Source organism: Podarcis erhardii (assembly GCF_964252035.2).
Source record: "Podarcis erhardii genome assembly, chromosome: 10".
Classification (NCBI taxonomy): domain Eukaryota; kingdom Metazoa; phylum Chordata; class Lepidosauria; order Squamata; family Lacertidae; genus Podarcis; species Podarcis erhardii.
Genome location: NC_138500.1, coordinates 31,240,075 through 31,258,446, shown reverse-complemented (window position 1 = coordinate 31,258,446; position 18,372 = coordinate 31,240,075). Strand labels below are relative to the sequence as shown.

Genomic DNA, 18,372 nt, shown 5'->3' with positions numbered 1-18,372 from the left:
AGGCCATTAATAAATCAATAATAATAAGCATTTAAACTAGTTAACTAGTTCAGTTAACTAGTCATTAATCAGGAGAAAAAATCAGTCATGCTGGTCACATGTATGCCGGCTCCCTAGGCCAATAAAGCGAGATGAGCGCCGCAATCCCAGAGTCGGCCACGACTGGACCTAGTGGTCAGGGGTCTCTTTATCTTTACCTTAATCAGGAGAAATACTGGTTTTTTAAAACCCTGATTTTGCTGAAAAACGTAAGGAGCAAGAAGTGTACTTTTTTCCAGTAGGAATAGACATTTCACAGAAAGGAGTTGCTGCAGGAATAAGGAATGATGGCAAGAAGTGAGAAATGAAAGCAATTGATGGTAATTAATGATGAAATACAGAGGTGCTGGGAAGTCAGCCTCTTTGGAAGCCAGACTTGGACTTGAAAGTCCTGCTCTCAAATCCCAAGTATTTGAGGTGAACAGGTTCTATCAGCAGTGGAAACAAGTCCTGCAGTACCTTAAAGACTAACACAATTGTAATGGCACAAACTTTCATGGACTAGATTCCACTTCATCAGATGAACAGGATGCTAGTCCACAAAAGCTATGCAATCAGAAATTTAGAATACTACAGTCTCTGGTTTCCCCACCCTGTAATAGGCTAAAATGCAACCCCGCTGGAAGTTTTTTTTACTCAGCTGTCTTGAATATGCACTATGCTGGTGTCCAGAAGCACCTTTGTTTATTACTTCTAAACATTTCCGTATATAATTTGCAGCTGTGTCCTGGAGATCTGCAGCTGCAACAGAGTTCCTTATTGTAGATAGAGTAAGACTGAAAATTCCATAGGAAGAAGTCTCTTTGCCCTCTTTCCCACCCCATTTGCTGAGGTCAGCTTTTAGCTTGCAACCCACAGAACAGCTGACACAACTTGTCAGGCACGCAGCATTAATCATTGGGGCCTTGGCACAGCACATGAAGAATCCACAGTGACATCTCTCAGGCAGGGCCAGAGGCTCTCGTCAAAGAAAGTTACTTCAGTTTTGCCTGTGCTCTAAAGAACAGGCTGGTTAGTCATTTTGAGAAGCACAAAAGGGGCAATGAAGAGTGAAAAACGGGAGGAACGAAGAGGTGGGGAACACAGTTTGCCAGGCTTGTTTGGTATTTTTTACCATATGCGTTGTCAACTGTCAAAATCAATAAAGCATTTGCTCCAGAAAATTCTGACATTAACATTCATCTCCAGTTTCTGACATTATCTTCTTCTCAGTTTCCAGAGGGGTTACATCTGATGAAGTGAACTGTAGTCAACAGATGCTTAGGCATTAAGAAATTTGCTATTCTATATAAGTGCCACAAAACTCTTTGTTGTTTTATCTCCCCTGCATGTTCTGTATTCAAATCCTACCTTATATTGAATTTCTTTTCACATTTCCATCCTCATCACTGTCTGGCCTTTAAAATGGTTTTAAAACTCTGCCCTTTCCTGAAAGCTTTATAAACACACAAGCATGGATCCTGAGTCAGTAGCACAATACCCTGTCCCTGTGGATGGAAAAGAGTTGGGGAGAGAGCTCTTTTCTGCTCCCTGGTTAGAACAAAGAGGAAAATTGTGTGCTCCACTACTGGAGATGAGGATTTACAACTTTAAAACAAACATATTTTATCAAAAGAAGAGGTCCACAAAATTGCAGGACGTTGCTGGTGTGGGTGGGTGGGGAGAGCTGCTGGCCAGTCATTGCTGACAATACTACGCTAGATGGTATGAACTGTCATAAGCATCTTTCCCTGTGAAAAAGGGACACTTGCACCAAACACATGCATCTGGAAAGACCCATAGGTAGAATAATAAAATTGCAAAGAGGGAAAGGTCCCAAGGGGTCATCTGCTCCAGCCCACTGCAATGCAGGAATCGGAGCTAGGAACGTACAACTGCAAAACAGTTTCAATTCCCAGGTTCAATTCCTCCTATCTCCTCTTGAAAACAAACAAAAACCCTCACGTAACAGGAGTCCCCTTCATGGATCACTGCCTTGCTGTGGCGAAGGGGCTTGAATAACTCAGAGAAACTATGAGCTATGCCATGCAGGGCCACCCAAGATGCACAGGTCATAGTGGAGAGTTTTAACCAAACGTGATCCGACTGGAGCAGGAACCGGCAAGCCACTCCAGTATCCCTGCCAAGAAAACTCCATGGACTAAGACAACAGGCATATAAAAGTTATGACGCTGGAAGATGAGCCCCTTAGGCCGGAAGGCGTCCAAGATGCTACTGAGGAAGAGCGGAAGAGTAGGAGAACGTAGAACTGCAAAACAGCCTTCAGTTGACAGGTTGAATTCCTCCTATCTCCTCTTGAGAACAAACAAAAACCCTCACGTAACAGGAGTGGAATTAAAACAAATCCTCTGGCTGAACCCTTGGAGGGCTGCTGCCAATCAGGATACTGGGGTAGATAGCTTCATGTGCCTTTTTCATTGCAAGCCCAAGGAGTGCTCTATGGGGGCTCACTTGGCGCTAGCGGGACTATAAGCGCAGCTGCTGTGTCTGCTGACCTTGGGCATCACCCTGCTCCCTCTCCTTTCCCGCTGTGCTCCTTTTTGTTTTCTGGCATATGCTTCACCTGCCCTCTAGCATCTAAGGACATTAAAAAAACAACAGCCATATGTATCTGCAATTTTAGCAACTATTCTTCTTCTTCATTCTCATCACTCAGGGAAATCTTTACCCGAGGAAAGAAAACAACCATCCTAGGCCCAAGCCCTGCAAACTAATCTGATGGCCGCTCCAATAACAAAAGGGTGGGTGGGGGAGGAACGCAGAAGCAGCTTAAACTTCCCAGCCTGCCATCCCCTTAAGAGTCCATTGCTGTCTGGTTAGTGTGCCCCATTAGTGCTAATGGCAATGACACGGCGGAGCAAGAGAAGGGCGGGCAAGAGAGCAAACAAGCGGCTAAATTGCTTAAGTGGGTGGTGAGTGTCACACAAGACACACGCCATCAGACCTCGTTATGAAAAGTGTGCACCACGGCTCATCTGCAAAGCAAAAGAGGCAAAGAGCCCTGGAAGTAACAACCAGAGACTGGTCCAGGGCCTCAGAAACCAGTTCCAGGCTCCAGATTGGGAACAACATCTACTCAAACCGTGCCTAAGCTTGACACCACAAATGCAGCAGAACACAGGTCCCTGCCTCTCAAATAGATAAGGCTCTCACATGATTGCCTGTGTTAATCATGTTGGCCATTTCACAGTGTTAATCATGTTGACCTCTCACAGGCAGGGAAAGGAATGTGGCTGATCTGTGCTAGCATGCCCACTGGCTGTTGTTCTTTTTCTGAGCACGATTTAAAGCGCAACTTAGCCTATATATTTTGGAAAGTTTTCTGTTTCATATGTATTTGGACACCTCTTAAAATAGAACCAAATTTTGTGTGATGGTTCCTGAAACCAAGCAGCAGATTTCCGTCTACATTGGGACACAATTCTGAATCAAGATGGCAAACTAAACATTTCAAAGCTGCACCGATTTAACCACTGATTTCAAACTGATTTGGGGGTTTCTTAGGATTATTGAGCAATGTCAGGCATGAGATGGCTAGTGACTTATAAATTGGCTTGGGCTTCCACTTGGAGAGATCACAGCTGGCATATGTGATCTTCAGTCCTTCCTAAATTTATCCTCCACTGACTTGTTCATGCCTATCTTGGCCTGACCAACACATTTCTGTTGCACTCAACTCTCCCCCTCTCCCCCAATTCAGCTACCCCACCTGTCTAGCTCTGCTCTCATTACCACTCTCTTCTGCAGCCAAGTTGTTGCAGAAGCACCCTTGGTGGAGTGCTCTAATCACAGGGCTGGCAGCAGCCCTCATTAAGGTCCCTGCCTACCCTCATTCCCAAGCTGCTGCTCTGAATATAGCTTTCTGAAGACATCAGAGCCAGGAGACAGGGTGTAATTTCGGCCCTTCCAGCTTTCTTTCTTACCAACAGAGGGTGTTCTCCCCCCTTTCTTCTTTACTCTGTTTCTTCTCCTAGCACTGAATAAGACATATCTTCTGGGAGTGAAAAATTAATTACTAATTACACAGTTACTTTAGTGTTCAGTCCTGAAGCTGAGAAGCTCAACACCCCAAGTAGTGAATAGCTTAATTGAGTAAGTAGGAATTTTTTTTTAATCAGGGATTTGTTTATTTCTCGACACCCATCCCTCGATGCCCAGAACTTATTTCACACCCCTGTTCTGTTTAGATTTCTCCCAAAACATAGAAGGGAAATGCCAGACTCCATTAAGAGTGGCAGCGATGCTTTGAAGCTAATGTGCGGAGGCATAAGCAGACACTCCAAGTGGCGACTGACTTAGTGTGGATTGCACAGCTCTCAGGGGTGGAGTGGTGTGGCCGCTCCGGTGTTTGAGCTGAGACGGATTTCTAAAAGGGGGAAAACACACACCAAAAACAAAAGAACTCTGGCAACCCAGACAGTTCTTTGAAAGATAAAAGAAGTCAGGTGCCTAAATGCTGCCTTGGTTTCCGAAAATTGATGCTGGCATCCTGCAAAGCCCAGTTTTAAAAATAACGGGTTGCAATCCTTATTGAACACTTATTTGAGAGTAAGACCTACTGAACTCAGGTCTGTGGCTCAGTGGTAGTCTGTTTTGCCCAAAGGTCCCAGGTTCCATCCTTGGCATCTCCAGGTAGGGCTGGGAATTTGCTCTGTCTGAAATCCTGGAAAGCTATTGCTAGTCAGTACTGACCAGGTACCTTCAACATTTTCAAATTCAGGATCTGCTTTCAAACGCCATGCATTTGAGGACCCACTTCTCAATCTTTTACCATATATTTGCATGATGGTTATTCTCCTGTCGCAAGCCACCTTGAATCAGGCAGCAGCCCACTAGAGCAGCCTTTCTCAACCTGTGGGTCCCCAGATGTTGTTGAACTACAACTCCCATCCCCCCTAGCTAGCAAGGCCAGAGCTCAGGGATGATGGGAGTTGTAGTCCATCAATATCTGGGGACCCACAGGTTGAGAACCGATGCACTAGAGGGTCCTGACCCCCCAGCTGAAGACCAGAGCTGTAGACAATATAAATACCCATTGAGCTGGACCAGTGGTTTGACTCATATAAGGCAGCTTCCTCTGTTCCTAACTTACTTCCAGCTGAACATGCACAGAATTCAGATGAGAGTCAACCTATAGGAAACTCCCAAGCAGGATTTCAGCAGAAGAGCACTCTCCCCTCCCACAGCTTCCAGCAACTCGTGTTCAAATATTCCAATTGGTATTAAGTGACTGGCAGAGTGCAATCCAACACTTAATCTCAGGTCAGAGGGTATAGCACGGCAGCCTGCAAGTGTGAGGCTGAAAGCGTTGGGCGAATTTGGTGTGTGGTTTGTGACCCTCTTAAGCATCTGAGCACTCCATGCCAATGTGTGACTTCTAATTTATTGTTGTGAAAATATACTTAAGTGTTCCGTGCTGAAAAACATGACATCAATGATTCTTTATAACTGTCAAGCTTTGACTATCCCCTATTGCTCTATTCTTGCAAACCTCTGTCAAAGAAATGATACCGTGGGCATTTTCCAAACAGACTTCTTTTTGATTGTGGGTGTATGTCTTTTACATTTCATTAATTAAGGATAATGAGACAAATTACATTAAATGTACGTTTCACATTAACAGAAGGGTGAGTTTTGTTTTGTCAGTAATTAATTTAACAAACATGTCAAATTCTTAGGAAATTTGGCCTTCCTTCTTTCACTCCAGTGTTTTGACATCACAGCATTGGCCGTATAATTTCTTTTCCCAATGACAGAATAGGCAATTCTCTTCTGCGCTTTGCAGAACATGCTCTTGCAGCGATAACCATATATTAAATTAATCCATGCAGAGTTATTCGTATGTCATGTTTGTATGTTAACAAAAAATATTAAGGGGTCAAGACACAATTGTTTGAGATATTCTTGGTATATTGATTCTATTCTAGAATTCCACAGCTACTAAACAAGCCCAACACATTGGGAAGCTATTCTTATTTATCTTATGAACTAAAATAAATAAAATTAGTGCAATATACCAATGTGATGTTAATCTGGAACAATTTTTCCTTAAACTACAGAATGGCGGATAGATAACAACAACAACAACAATTTATTATTTATACCCCGCCCATCTACAACAACAACAATTTATTATTTATACCCTACCCATGTGGCTGGGTTTCCCCAGCCACTCTGGGCAGCTTCCAACAAAATATTAAAGTACAATAGTCTGTTAAACATTAAAACATAAACAGGGCTGCCTTCAGATGTCTTCTAAGAGACTGGTAGTTGTAGTTCTCTTTGACATCTGATGGGAGGGCGTTCCACAGGGCGGGTGACACTACTGAGAAGGCCCTCTGCCTGGTTCCCTGTAACTTGGCTTCTCGCAGCGAGGGAACCATCAGAAGGCCCTTGGCGTTGTACCTCAGTGTCCAGGCAGAACAATGGGGGTGGAGATGCTCCTTCAGGTATACTGGACCGAGGCTGTTTAGGGCTTTAAAGGTCAGTACCAACACTTTGAATTGTGCTCAGAAATGTACTGGGAGCCAATGTAGGTCTTTCAAGACTGGTGTTATGTGGTCTTGTCGGCCGCTCCCAGTCACCAGTCTAGCTGGTGGAAGAACCCTGAGTGAAAGAATGGGAACTGATCTCCAGGATGGGAGACTTGGAGAGGAAAGGAAATCTCCCAAGGCAGAGCATGGGCAGGGGTCCTGTCAGTTTTCGGGGGGGGGATTAAAAGCTACTTTTGGCTAGAGAGACTATTCTGTATTTGTGCACTATTTTTGTACTTTAGATATGCTCCTGTCAAAAGTGCCAAAAGGCCAGACTGGAAAATGCTCACATCCCAGTCTAGCCCGCTGCATAGATTACTTTGTTCATCACTCGAAGGTCTTGTTATTTATGGCTGATAAACTGGATGAATGAATGAATGAATGAATGGCATCCGAGCATGAGTACACTGGCACTCCAATCGTAACTCCATTGACTCTGGTGATCCACATGCGGACAGCATATCAAAATATGATACACATGCTGATAACCTTTTTTGTACAGCGACTAATAAATAAGATGAAATATAATATGCATCGGTCAAAACTTCATGACTGATCTCCTTGGCGGGCTGGATTAGAAAGTCGCCACATAATTTTGGCCTGAGTGCATTGGATCTCAAATACAGGATGCATTTGAACATGCCATCCCTACAGGGAGTGCTGAGGTGGAGAGGGCAGGCATGCTCATGCTCCCGTCCATGCAATATGCTGGATCAGTGGGGATTTTTTTTATCCAATCTGGCCCCAAATGGAACAGACAGGTTTACCAAGATCTTGCCCACTGTTTGTCATGTCTTCTCCTGATTCATTCTAGAATGAAGGCTCAAAAGCATGTTGTAGATTAGACACATCTTTTGGTTAATCAGATTTCCCCCCTGAAAACACTTAATTGCTGCCCTTGATCTAATAATTTCTTAATATACAAATTTAGTTGTAAAAGAAATCAAACCATAGATGTGAATTATTGTTTGGTTGAAATTAAATCAGGCTAGATTTAAGTACTTTTAAGTCTCATTGATTGCAATGGAGGAAACTGAAGAATGAGGACTTGCGGGGCTTAATTTTGGCTAGATCATTCCCTATATTAGTATTGTTTTATTGTACTTGCTCTCATCTTCATCTTCCTATTGTACCTTTAATTAACACATTTTAAAGTTTTAAATAACACAGATCACTGATAAAAGCTTGCAATTGAAAAAGTAGACAAAGGGGAAAGTAACAAGACAAAAGGGCAGGGTTGATAAAGACTATGGTTAACACACGTATGCGGTTGGATGCAATTAAGTACAAACTTAAATAAATTACAGCCTATGATCACCAAAATTATAGTGTATCAGAAGTAGAGAGCAAGAAGGGCTAGGGCAGACCAATGTCAGAGGTGCCTGTTCACTGACAGTAAGGGGTTCAGTAACACGTACTCAGATGACTCAAGGAACTAGGGCACAACACCACAAGTTATATGAGAAACATGAGTGCTTCCTAACCCCAGTTTTAGCGAACAACAGGAAATGGGCTATCAAACTTATCAGCTGTAGTTCAGCAGTCCCTATGAATTGGAAGGAGTTGGTATTCAGAAGGCTGTGAATATGAAATATTAATTTTCTAACAGAAGTGTTTGTCTTTGTCCATGGAGTTTTCTTGGCAGGGATACTGGAGTGGCTTACCAGTTCCTACTCCAGGTGGATCACGTTTGGTCAAAACTCTCCACTATGACCTTTTAGTGATGTATGGAAGTGAGAGCTGGACCATAAAGAAGGGGGATCGCCGAAGAATTGATGCTTTTGAATTATGGTGCTGGAGGAGGCTCTTGAGTGTCCCATGGACTGCAAGAAGATCGAACCTATCCATTCTTAAGGAAATCAGCCCTGAGTGCTCACCGGAAGGACAGATCCTGAAGCTAAGGCTCCAGTACTTTGGCTACCTCATGAGAAGAGAAGACACCCTGGAAAAGACCCTGATGTTGGGAAAGATTGAGGGCACAAGGAGAAGGGGACGACAGAGGACGAGATGGTTGGACAGTGTTCTCGAAGCTACCAGCATGAGTTTGACCAAACTGCAGGAGGCAGTGGAAGACAGGAGTGCCTGGCGTGCTCTGGTCCATGGGGTCACAAAGAGTCAGACACAACTAAACGACTAAACAACAACAACATCAGCAGTGTTTACATTACAGTCCTGAAAAGCCAGCTTGTGGTTTATGCTATCAATGGCTACTAGTCACAATGGCTATGTTTTACCTCCACAGTGAGTTGCTGGGAATCGCAGGTGAGCAAAGTGCTGCCGCGCTCATGTCCTGCTTGCAGGCTTCCCACAGGCACCTGGCTGGCCACTATGAGAGCAGGATGCTGGACTAGATGGGCCATTCACCTGATCCAGCAGGCCCTTCTTATGTTCTGCCACAGAGTGAGTGGTCCAACATGCAACCCAAGAGCCACATGTGGCCCTCCTATTTTTTGGCAGCCCTCACCAACATTTGACGGCCCCTGCAGGCCTCAAACTGCCTTCCCAAAGCTGGGTAAGGGAGACCTGGGCTTGGGGAGGAGGCATGAGGGCTCTGACTGGGTCCTAGAGTCCTCCTCCCTCATTCCCAAAGCCTTGTTAGCACTTTCCCAGCTTTGGGAAGGAGATGGGAAGGCTCTAGGACCTGGTCAGAGCCTCATTCTTCCTTCTCAAAACCTGGTGCCTTGCATAGCCAGCTTTGGTAAGGTAGCATATGGGCTGGGTTGGTGGGGGCATCAAATTTTGGCCTTGCCACCCAATAAGGTAGTGTGCAGCCTGTGGGTTCCATGCTGAAATACATTTGCAGCCCACTTGTTATGAAAAGCTGGGCTGCCCTATTCTGCCAGCAAGCAAGACAAAGGAAGCATAGATTAGAACTGATGGAATATAATAATGTTTCAGTCTATAGTTTAGCTGTAAAACCAGGCAAAAATAATGCAACCTGAGTGCTCTTGACTTTAGCATGCACAGAGGACTATGATTAGAATGCATGCAGACATTAAAGCACTTGCCCGCCGATCTTAACCGCTAATGTGTGTGAAGTAGTGGGGACAATGAGTACAGGAGAGGTCTTCTAGGTCAGAAAGTAGGGTTTCCTGGATTTTCAAAAAACTGGCACATATGACACAGACACCAGAACAGGTAACATATAATTATTCTTTCTGGTCTGGAAAACGTCTTTTCGGCAGAGATTATACGCTACCTTATATAGTCAGTGGTGGCACCCCCATCGAGACAGGCAAAGTAAGCATCTTAACCTGACACATGGGTGAGTTTCACCTGAAATAAGATTAGGCACCCTGACAGTTCAGCTAGCTGGTGACTCAGTGTGGGTAGCATGAATCATGCATTCCACATTAGCAGAGATACATTAATATCTCATACCAAATGCCAAGACAGGCATCCCAAAGGGAGAACAAATTCTTATGTTTGCAAGCAGCAAAAACCAAATGAAGCCAAATGGAAGGTAAAATGTAACCTGTACATTTGGAGGTGCTCTTCCTAGGTTTGGAATCGGTCTCTCTCCTGAACTGATGATTAGTGATGTAGTGAGGAGGGGATGCATGAAGAGTGCAGCTCCAGGACTTCTTTCGGAGCAAGAGTGATGACATCATCTGCCAAGGTGCTTTGATAACTGACAGTCCTTCCTTGCTCTGGCAAGTCAATGATGTGATAATGAAGCTTTCATGTTTGTTTGCGGCATGTTAACATAGAGGAAGTCAGACAAAGAAGAAAACAACCAAGCAGAGGCTGGGTACTTTTTTCCTTTTCTTTGATGGGGTTCCTCCTTTGTGCTAGCACTTCTTTGCAAGATTGTTAGCAGTTCTAATTTACAGAGCCACTCCCAACTTAAGGGGGGGTTGCTGGCGGAGGGGGTGGGCTTAGGATGGTTCATTTAAGGTCGGGGCAGCCCATGCTCGCCCCCTTTATTTCTTTCAGCCAGCTGCGGCTACCCACCCACCCACCCTCTAGGCTTTCATTTGGACTTTGCTATGGACTTCGGTTGGTCGCCACAAGGGGCCTGGTAGGAGTTTTTCCACTTGGCTAATTGGCATTATTTTGGAAGCCACTTGGTTTTTTCACCTACCTCGTAGCAAAACGTCACAACACCTTTGGTCTTGGCGGTTAGGCATTGGCAGGGATATTATTATGCAAATGAGTTGGGAGGGGAGGAGTGCCATCACCTCCCCCAAATGTTGAAGGGCAGTCTGATAAAGGACTCCGGGGGGGGGGCGTCGCCTCGTCCGAAACCTATGGAGGCTAGGGCCTAAAGCGCGCTCCCAAGCGGTAACCCCTCGGGGAGCACCTAGGAATGTGCATCTTGGGGGCTCCCCCTGATGGTGCTTAACCCTTCCTGGTTCTATGCCGGATAGTCTGATAGGGCCAATGCCTAAAGCCAATACCGCTCTTACCTGTAATCAATAAAGTTGAGGCCATTTTTCGCCCATTAACCTAAATTTCTGGTGTCCAGTGTCTTTATTTATTTATTACATCTGGGGGGGGGACGAGAATCGCCACGCAACTAAATGTAATTTTAAAAATTGACTGGCTGAAGGTCTTTTGTTAAAGCTCAGTGTATTTTACCTATTGAACCTATGCCATCAAAAGCAAGCACCACTGAATCCACTGGAAACTATACCTAGGACTGACATCCCGATAATCCAACCAAGAGGATATCATGCCGGTGTACTGCTGTTCTTTTAGATGGGTGGGGGTAATAATTGCAGCTTGATGTTTTGCACTCCCTTGGGGCCAGAGTGGCTAAGGAAGCTGCTGCGATGAGCTCCTGCACTTCATAATTTATCACTACATAGGGATGGGGAGGGGAATTCAATTTAGGCAAATTATATAAATTATTATTATTATTATTATTATTATTTATTATTTATACCCCGCCCATCTGGCTGAGTTTCCCCAGCCACTCTGGGCGGCTCCCAATCAAGTGTTAAAAACAGTACAGCGTTAGATATTAAAAATTTCCCTGAACAGGGCTGCCTTCAGATGTCTTTTAAAGATAGGATAGCTGCTTATTTCCTTGACATCTGAAGGGAGGGTGTTCCACAGGGCGGGCACCACTACCGAGAAGGCCCTCTGTCTGGTTCCCTGTAACCTTGATTTGAATTGATTGGTTCTGCCGATTATTTTATTGTTTGATTCTTTTTCTAAACTGCTTTGATGGGTGTATGCATTTTATGAAATAAACAAATGAAATTATGAACATTCAGTTCACCTTTAAAGCTGAACCCAACTAATAAGCAATATGTGAGCCAAAACACAGCCATCCTTCAAAATTCAAACTTATCTGAATTTTGCAGTGTTTTCTCCAGCCAAGTAAAATGCACGCACCTGGGTAAAGTGTGCTTATACATGCATACATAACATTAAACAATGCATTATATTATGGATAATTGCTTTGCAAAAATGTGTATAACGGGAGAATTTTGCACTAAAATGCTGGTGAATTTTCAAGAGGGCTTTTTTATTTTTAAGCAACTGATGTGGAGATGTGGAATACTAACTACTGGAAAAATGAGAAACAGAGAGAAACTTAAGCTGATGGATTTGTCCATCCCTACCACTACAGCACTGTTGAAGATCTGCTGAAATATAGGGCTACCTTTTCAAAATTGCCATCTGATTTTGGACGCTCAACTTTAGGTGTCTTTAAGGACTTTGGTTCTCAAGAATTTGTGTGTACAAGTTCCTTTAAGATAAGGTATTGCTGGGCATGTACCATCAATTGCAGGTCAGTCCTTGAAAAGAAAACCAGTCATTGGAGGAGATCATGTCACAAACAGGTGGAAGAGGGAACAGCCTCATGTTTGGGCAACAGCTGCCAAAGACTGGCTACATTCACACCTGGGAACCTGCAGCTTAATCCTACCAAACAACTGGAGAGAGGCTCAAAATGCCAGACTTATAATTTCTTTCTGCAGTTGCATGTTTTATTTAACCCTATGTGCGCGCGCACACACAAATGCTTTCATTTTAGGAGCTGTCTGATTTCTTAAGGGAAACGGCAAAGAAGGAAAATATTGATTTAGGGCCTTTTATTTTAAAATTCACTCATAAGCCAGGAAGGGGGGGGGAGAGAGATAATAAAGTTCTAGTGATGTCAATTCTCTTTGCCATGGCAACTGTACATTTTTAGTGACAGCGGAGTCTTCCTCCTGAAGCTGCTAAACTGCATGGGGAGTGGGGGCGAGAAGGGCAAGGAACAGACAGTGGGATTTATTTAGGTAAAACTGTAACTCTTGAAATTTGCGGGAGGGAGAAGACGAGGAAGATAGCTGAGTAAACAAAATAGGCATATCTGCTCTTATGTATGTAGCCAGGAGGGTTGTTTTATATATTTTAGTTTACATTTATAGCTAGACCTAACTTAAGAGCTTAGAGCACGTTGCAGTGGAACAATATCCGCAAATGACTGGTTTTGTTGTTATGCCTCATTTTCATACAGGGTATGATCCCCACAGACAGAGATATTGCAGCTGTCTACTGTTCTGTAGCCTCTTCTCAAAAGAGAACACGCTACCTCTCTTTTCAGTCCCACCCACCCAAAGTAAACTTGGGAATTCAAAGGTAATGATTGAAACTTTGGAGTTTGACTTTTGAAATGCCAAGGTAATTTCACACCTAACATTTCCCTTTCTGTCTCTCATTTCTGATAATGCTATAGAGTCATAGATTTCTAAAGTTGGAAGGGACCACGAGGTCCCAACCCACTGCAATGCAGGAATCTTTTTGCCCAACGTGGGGCTTGAACCCACAACTCTGAGATTAAGAGTCTCGTGATCTACTAAGATATCCTGCATGTGTGTGGGGGTGTGGGGGTGTTTTAGGCTGATTGCTTCCAATGAGTGCTTTGCAGCATGGATCCTAAAAGTCAGGTTGTCAGCATTTCCTTCCACTCCAATATTTGTTTATCATTTGCTCCTTACGAGGCACCGGAGGTGGCTTACATTTTTAAATGTTAATGGAAAACGTATGGCACAAAATATTATTGGGCTGACTTCAGGAGCTGATGGAACAAGGTCTTTCCAATATCTTCTTATATATATGATCCGTGGCTGTGGAAGTCATTTACTGCTGCTGTTTGCATATGACTGATGCAAACACCTCAGCAGGGCCAATTGTGTGGCTCTTTCCCTCATGATCAGCACCCACCCTTTCAATCATGTAGGAAAGAGCAACATTCATGGACCCCATCAGCAACTTAGCACCCCATAGTCATGTGGGAGTGCTCCACGAGGAAACAGCTCCCACCAGTCATAGAATCATAGACTTGCAGAGTTGGAAATGATCACAAGGGTCACCTGGTCCAACCACCCTGCGATGCAGGAATCTTTTGCCCAATGTGGGGCTCCAACGACATTAAGAGTCTCATGCTCTACCAACTGAGCTATCCTGACTTGAACTGTAAGGGAAATGACTATCGTTCTTTGGTAGACTTCTGAAAACAGTATCTAATGGGGCATGGCACAAAAGAAACGGGCCCAGATCTCCTCTGGCTTCTTGTAATTCAAGCACTAGCACACAGGCTATCACAGCTACATGTGAAGGAGGCCTACCTTATGAGGAGTGTGGTGGAAAGGGAAGTTGGTATGAGCTATTTGCTAGGAAGCAGGAATGAGCCAGAATGCAGTTAAAGAGATGGTGGTTTGCGCAATCCTAGGTCCAATTAATCCAGGATACATTTCCCTCCAATGTGATAAGATTCAGTATGTTCTGAGTTAACTTTTGCTTATTATAAACGGTTATCAGTTTATTGGCAGAATCATGAGCAACAGAAGACAGTTCCAAGGTACCATTCAGAAGCAATGGCTTTTGGAGTCATTTTGGTAGGTGCACATGTCATGTGGATTTCCTTCCATCTGCTCATTAGACCCCCCATCATGGCACAGGCTCTTGCTGTGAACAATTTTTGCCTCAGTTCTCTACAGCAAAAGTGGTTTTTATAAACAAAAAAAGGCATCCATACATATATTACTCTGCAATATATGTTATTTAAATAGTCATTCATATATAATTGGTGATGTCCCAAGAGATGCCTCATTGCTTTTCTGTTTTCTGAAGTGTTGTTTGTTGATTTTGAGTAAGTTGTTTGCTGCTAGACAAAGACTGAGTGCACAAAAGCTGCAATCCTAGCCATGTTTACTCAGAAGAAAGTGCCACCGAATTCAATGAGCCTTACTCTGAGGTAAAATGGGTTAGGAATGCTTCTTACTGTGAATATTAAAAACCAATGGAATGCATCATTCATTATTGCTCTTTTCAGATGGAAATTAGCTTGGGCCATTATATTTCAGCAGACACATGAACATACGCACACATGGCTATTTTCTGAATAGAATACATGTTTATGAAATAAAGTGCTGCAATTTTTTTTTTAAAAAGGGATTTATATGCAATTAAGTGGCAGGAGTAATTCATACAATACAGGACACAATGAGCAAATATCAGCAGGGTGCTAAACTGGCCCTGCCTGGTGCCAGAGTGAGGGAAACAAGACAGGATGCGAGTTTATACTGAAATGTGAAATTAAGTTAGTGAGATAGGCTGCAATCCTAACACCATTTACCTGGCAATAAGCCCCACTGAATTCAATGACACTTACTTCTAAGTAGACATGGTGAGAATTGCAGCTATGGATGACTTTGTGATGAGCCATTAACCACTTTATTAACTTTGTCTTTATGGTGTCTTAGTTGTTTTTGCTCCGGAAGACTAACAGTGCGACCCCTCTTGAAAGTCATTAATTTTGAAAGAAAACACACAGGGAAAGTAAATGAATTGTTGGTGGCTGAGCTATGCGCGTCTGTTGCATGCCACAATGTACATTAACAACAAATGTAAAGTTTCACATCAGTAGCCATTGAAATGGGGGAAAGACTCTTGCAAAACAAGCAAATTGCTGTGAAATGGAGAAGACCAAATGGAAATGGAAATGAATGGTGGAACATTATTTTCCTAAAGTTCACTGGATATTTTCATGTATGCACAGGAATACTAAATGCTGTGTCAACATGGACTGAGAAATAAGGGAATGGATGCTGGAGGGAAGGAAGGAAGGAAGGAAGGAAGGAAGGAAGGAAGGAAGGAAGGAAGGAAGGAAGGAAGGAAGGAAAGATCTGCAGTGGAGGAAAATGGGATTTCTCCCAACATACCTGTGTGGCTTGCTTCTAGTGCTTGAACATAGGAGCTTTCATAGTGCTGTAGCCATAGAACTGCTAGCACATTTGCAAAGTTAAGCAGGGTCCAGTATGCTTTCAAATTGGATAGGGGACCATGTGTTGAGATTCCTGTGTTGCGCAGGGGGTTAGACTGGGTCTCTTCCAATTCTACAATTCTTCCTCCCTACATAATCATTTTTGGTCAGACATTTTTAAATATCACCATGAAATGAGTGAAATGCATTCTGAAGCTTTTGTTTCAGTCCATATGGTCATGTCAACGCAATGTCTAGCATCAGTGATGGCTGCCGTGTCTGCTCAGGAAATTGTGTGCCGGCCCTTGATTGTGCAGCATAACCTTTCCCAGCATATGTTCTCCTATCACTGGGATGGCATAGCAATATGCAAGCTGACCAGGGCACATGTGCAAACCGAGCCCATTGTACAGTTGCAGGCTCATCTGCATAGATTTCATTCAGATGAAGTTGAGGGCCTTTGGATGTTGAACTACTTGTTGGAACAAGGCTGCTAAACTACCCACGGGCTGTGAGATAGTGCCTGACTGAATATGTTGAGCAGGCAGGCACTGTTGGGGAAAACGAATTCCTAACAACAGATGGTATTTATATCAAACGTCTTTCTGGAGCTGGCATAAGAGGCTGAACTGCATTTTGGGGTACAGCTAGATTCAGCTGCTCCTAGTCTTTTGGGATTCATTGACTTCTGACTGGGCCAACTGCTTGTCTTGTCCCCCCCCCCACCCATGGATTAGGTAAAGTTAAAGGGACCCCTGTCCATTAGGTCCAGTCATGACCGACTCTGGGGTTGAGGCGCTCATCTCGCTTTATTGGCCGAGGGAGCCAGCATACAGCTTCCGGGTCATGTGGCCAGCATGACTAAGCCGCATCTGGCGAACCAGAGCAGTGCACGAAAACACCGTTTACCTTCCCGCGGTAGCGGTACATATTTATCTACTTGCACTTTGACATGCTAGGTTGGCAGGAGCTGGGACCAAGCAACGGGAGCTCACCCCGTCACGGGGATTCGAACCGCCAACCTTTTGATCAGCAAGTTCTAGGCTCTGTGGTTTAACCCACAGCGCCACCCGGGTCCCTCTGCCACCCAGGTCCCTCTGGATTACCTGTAGATTATTTGACAGGTATTAAGGATCCAGAAATCAATTCCGAAGACCTTCCGCTGCTTGCAGAGAGGTCTGCGAAGCCTGGAGAGCGAGAGGGGTTGGTGTGCACCGACCCCTCTCACTCTCCAGGCTTCACCGAAAGCCTGCATTCGCCCCATAGGACGCACACACATTTCCCCTTCATTTTTGGAGGGGGAAAAGTGTGTCCTATAGGGCGAAAAATACAGTATTTTTATCCTCTAGCAGCTGGGACTCAGTAGCACACATCCTCTGTAGCTGGAGGCTATGTATTGCCATCATTACCAGTAGTCAGACTTCTCCTCTATGAACTCACCTAATGATCCCCTTTTAAATTCATCTTTCAAAGTCCCAGACTTTCAATTGCAAGGAGGTTATAACCCAGACGTTTGCTCACTCTTGGTTCAGTATGATGGGGAATATTATCTGCTCACACGCAGAAATGGCCGGCCTTGGGCTTAGGACTGGTGCGTCTCTCAAAGGGGAAAACAATTTCTCATTTGCACATGCCACTTAATTTGACTGTATGACATTTGAAATTGGCCAGCGCTGAACATTGCGGCTGGACTAAACAGCGAGGACAACAGAAGCTGCTAGACGGCAATAAAGCACCGAGGCTGATTTAAAATAAGCCAGGTGGCTGGCAATGCTGTGCTGACTCACTAGGCTGAATACAAGCAAATAAATGCTGCAGCCATTCATGCACGGGGCCTGCTGTCTGCTCAGGCTTGAACCCACTGCCAGTTCAGCCAGCGAGTTGCGGATACAGGTGATAGATGATTATTCTCAATGGTGAGGGGGGAAAGCGTTTCTATGCATGCTTACAGGATGGAGAGGGAAGTCTGGTCCTCGGAGCAACAACGCTCTCCCCTTCATATAGCCCATTTTATAAAGGAAACTATTATGCAAAGCTGTGCCCACCAACGCAGGCAGTGAATTCTCACCAACCATTTGACTAGCAAATCCTTGTGGGCCCCTTGCTCAGGGTGGAATGAGACACGTGAAGTGGAAACTAGCACTTTACTATAGCAACTTGGCTGTTAAAAACACTCAAATGTCAACATGTCCCTGAGGTGTGCTTAGGTGGGCCAATAGGATGCAAAGGCAGAAGCACAATGTTATGGGTTTGCTTTTTTTATGAAGATGCTCTGAATGCCAACACTGTTAAAAAAAAACCCACACCGATTTGATCAAGGAAATTCTTCTCTGTTCCCACCTGCCTTACTTCCGTGCCTTATATTTTCCAGCAAGTGCCCATAATTATGCCCAGAGGGGAGCCATATATTACAGGGATCTCTGTGGGGAATACATGTGTTTCTGTCTCTTCTGTAAGCACAGACTTATTGCATTTCCCCCCACAACACATATCCATCTTTTACAGAGAGCTGGCCATATGGTATCAGGGCAGGGCAGAGTTGAGTGAACCTACCACCCAGCTCCAGACAGGCTATTCTCCTGGATGCAGCCTATT

At 44.3% G+C, this 18,372-nt stretch overlaps 1 protein-coding gene across 4 annotated transcripts in view; it reads right to left on the bottom strand.

The window, feature by feature from the left end:
- Nucleotides 1-18,372, bottom strand: part of CACNA1I (calcium voltage-gated channel subunit alpha1 I) — a 292,566-nt gene that overhangs the window by 132,791 nt on the left and 141,403 nt on the right. The gene's annotated exons all lie outside the window — the stretch shown is intronic.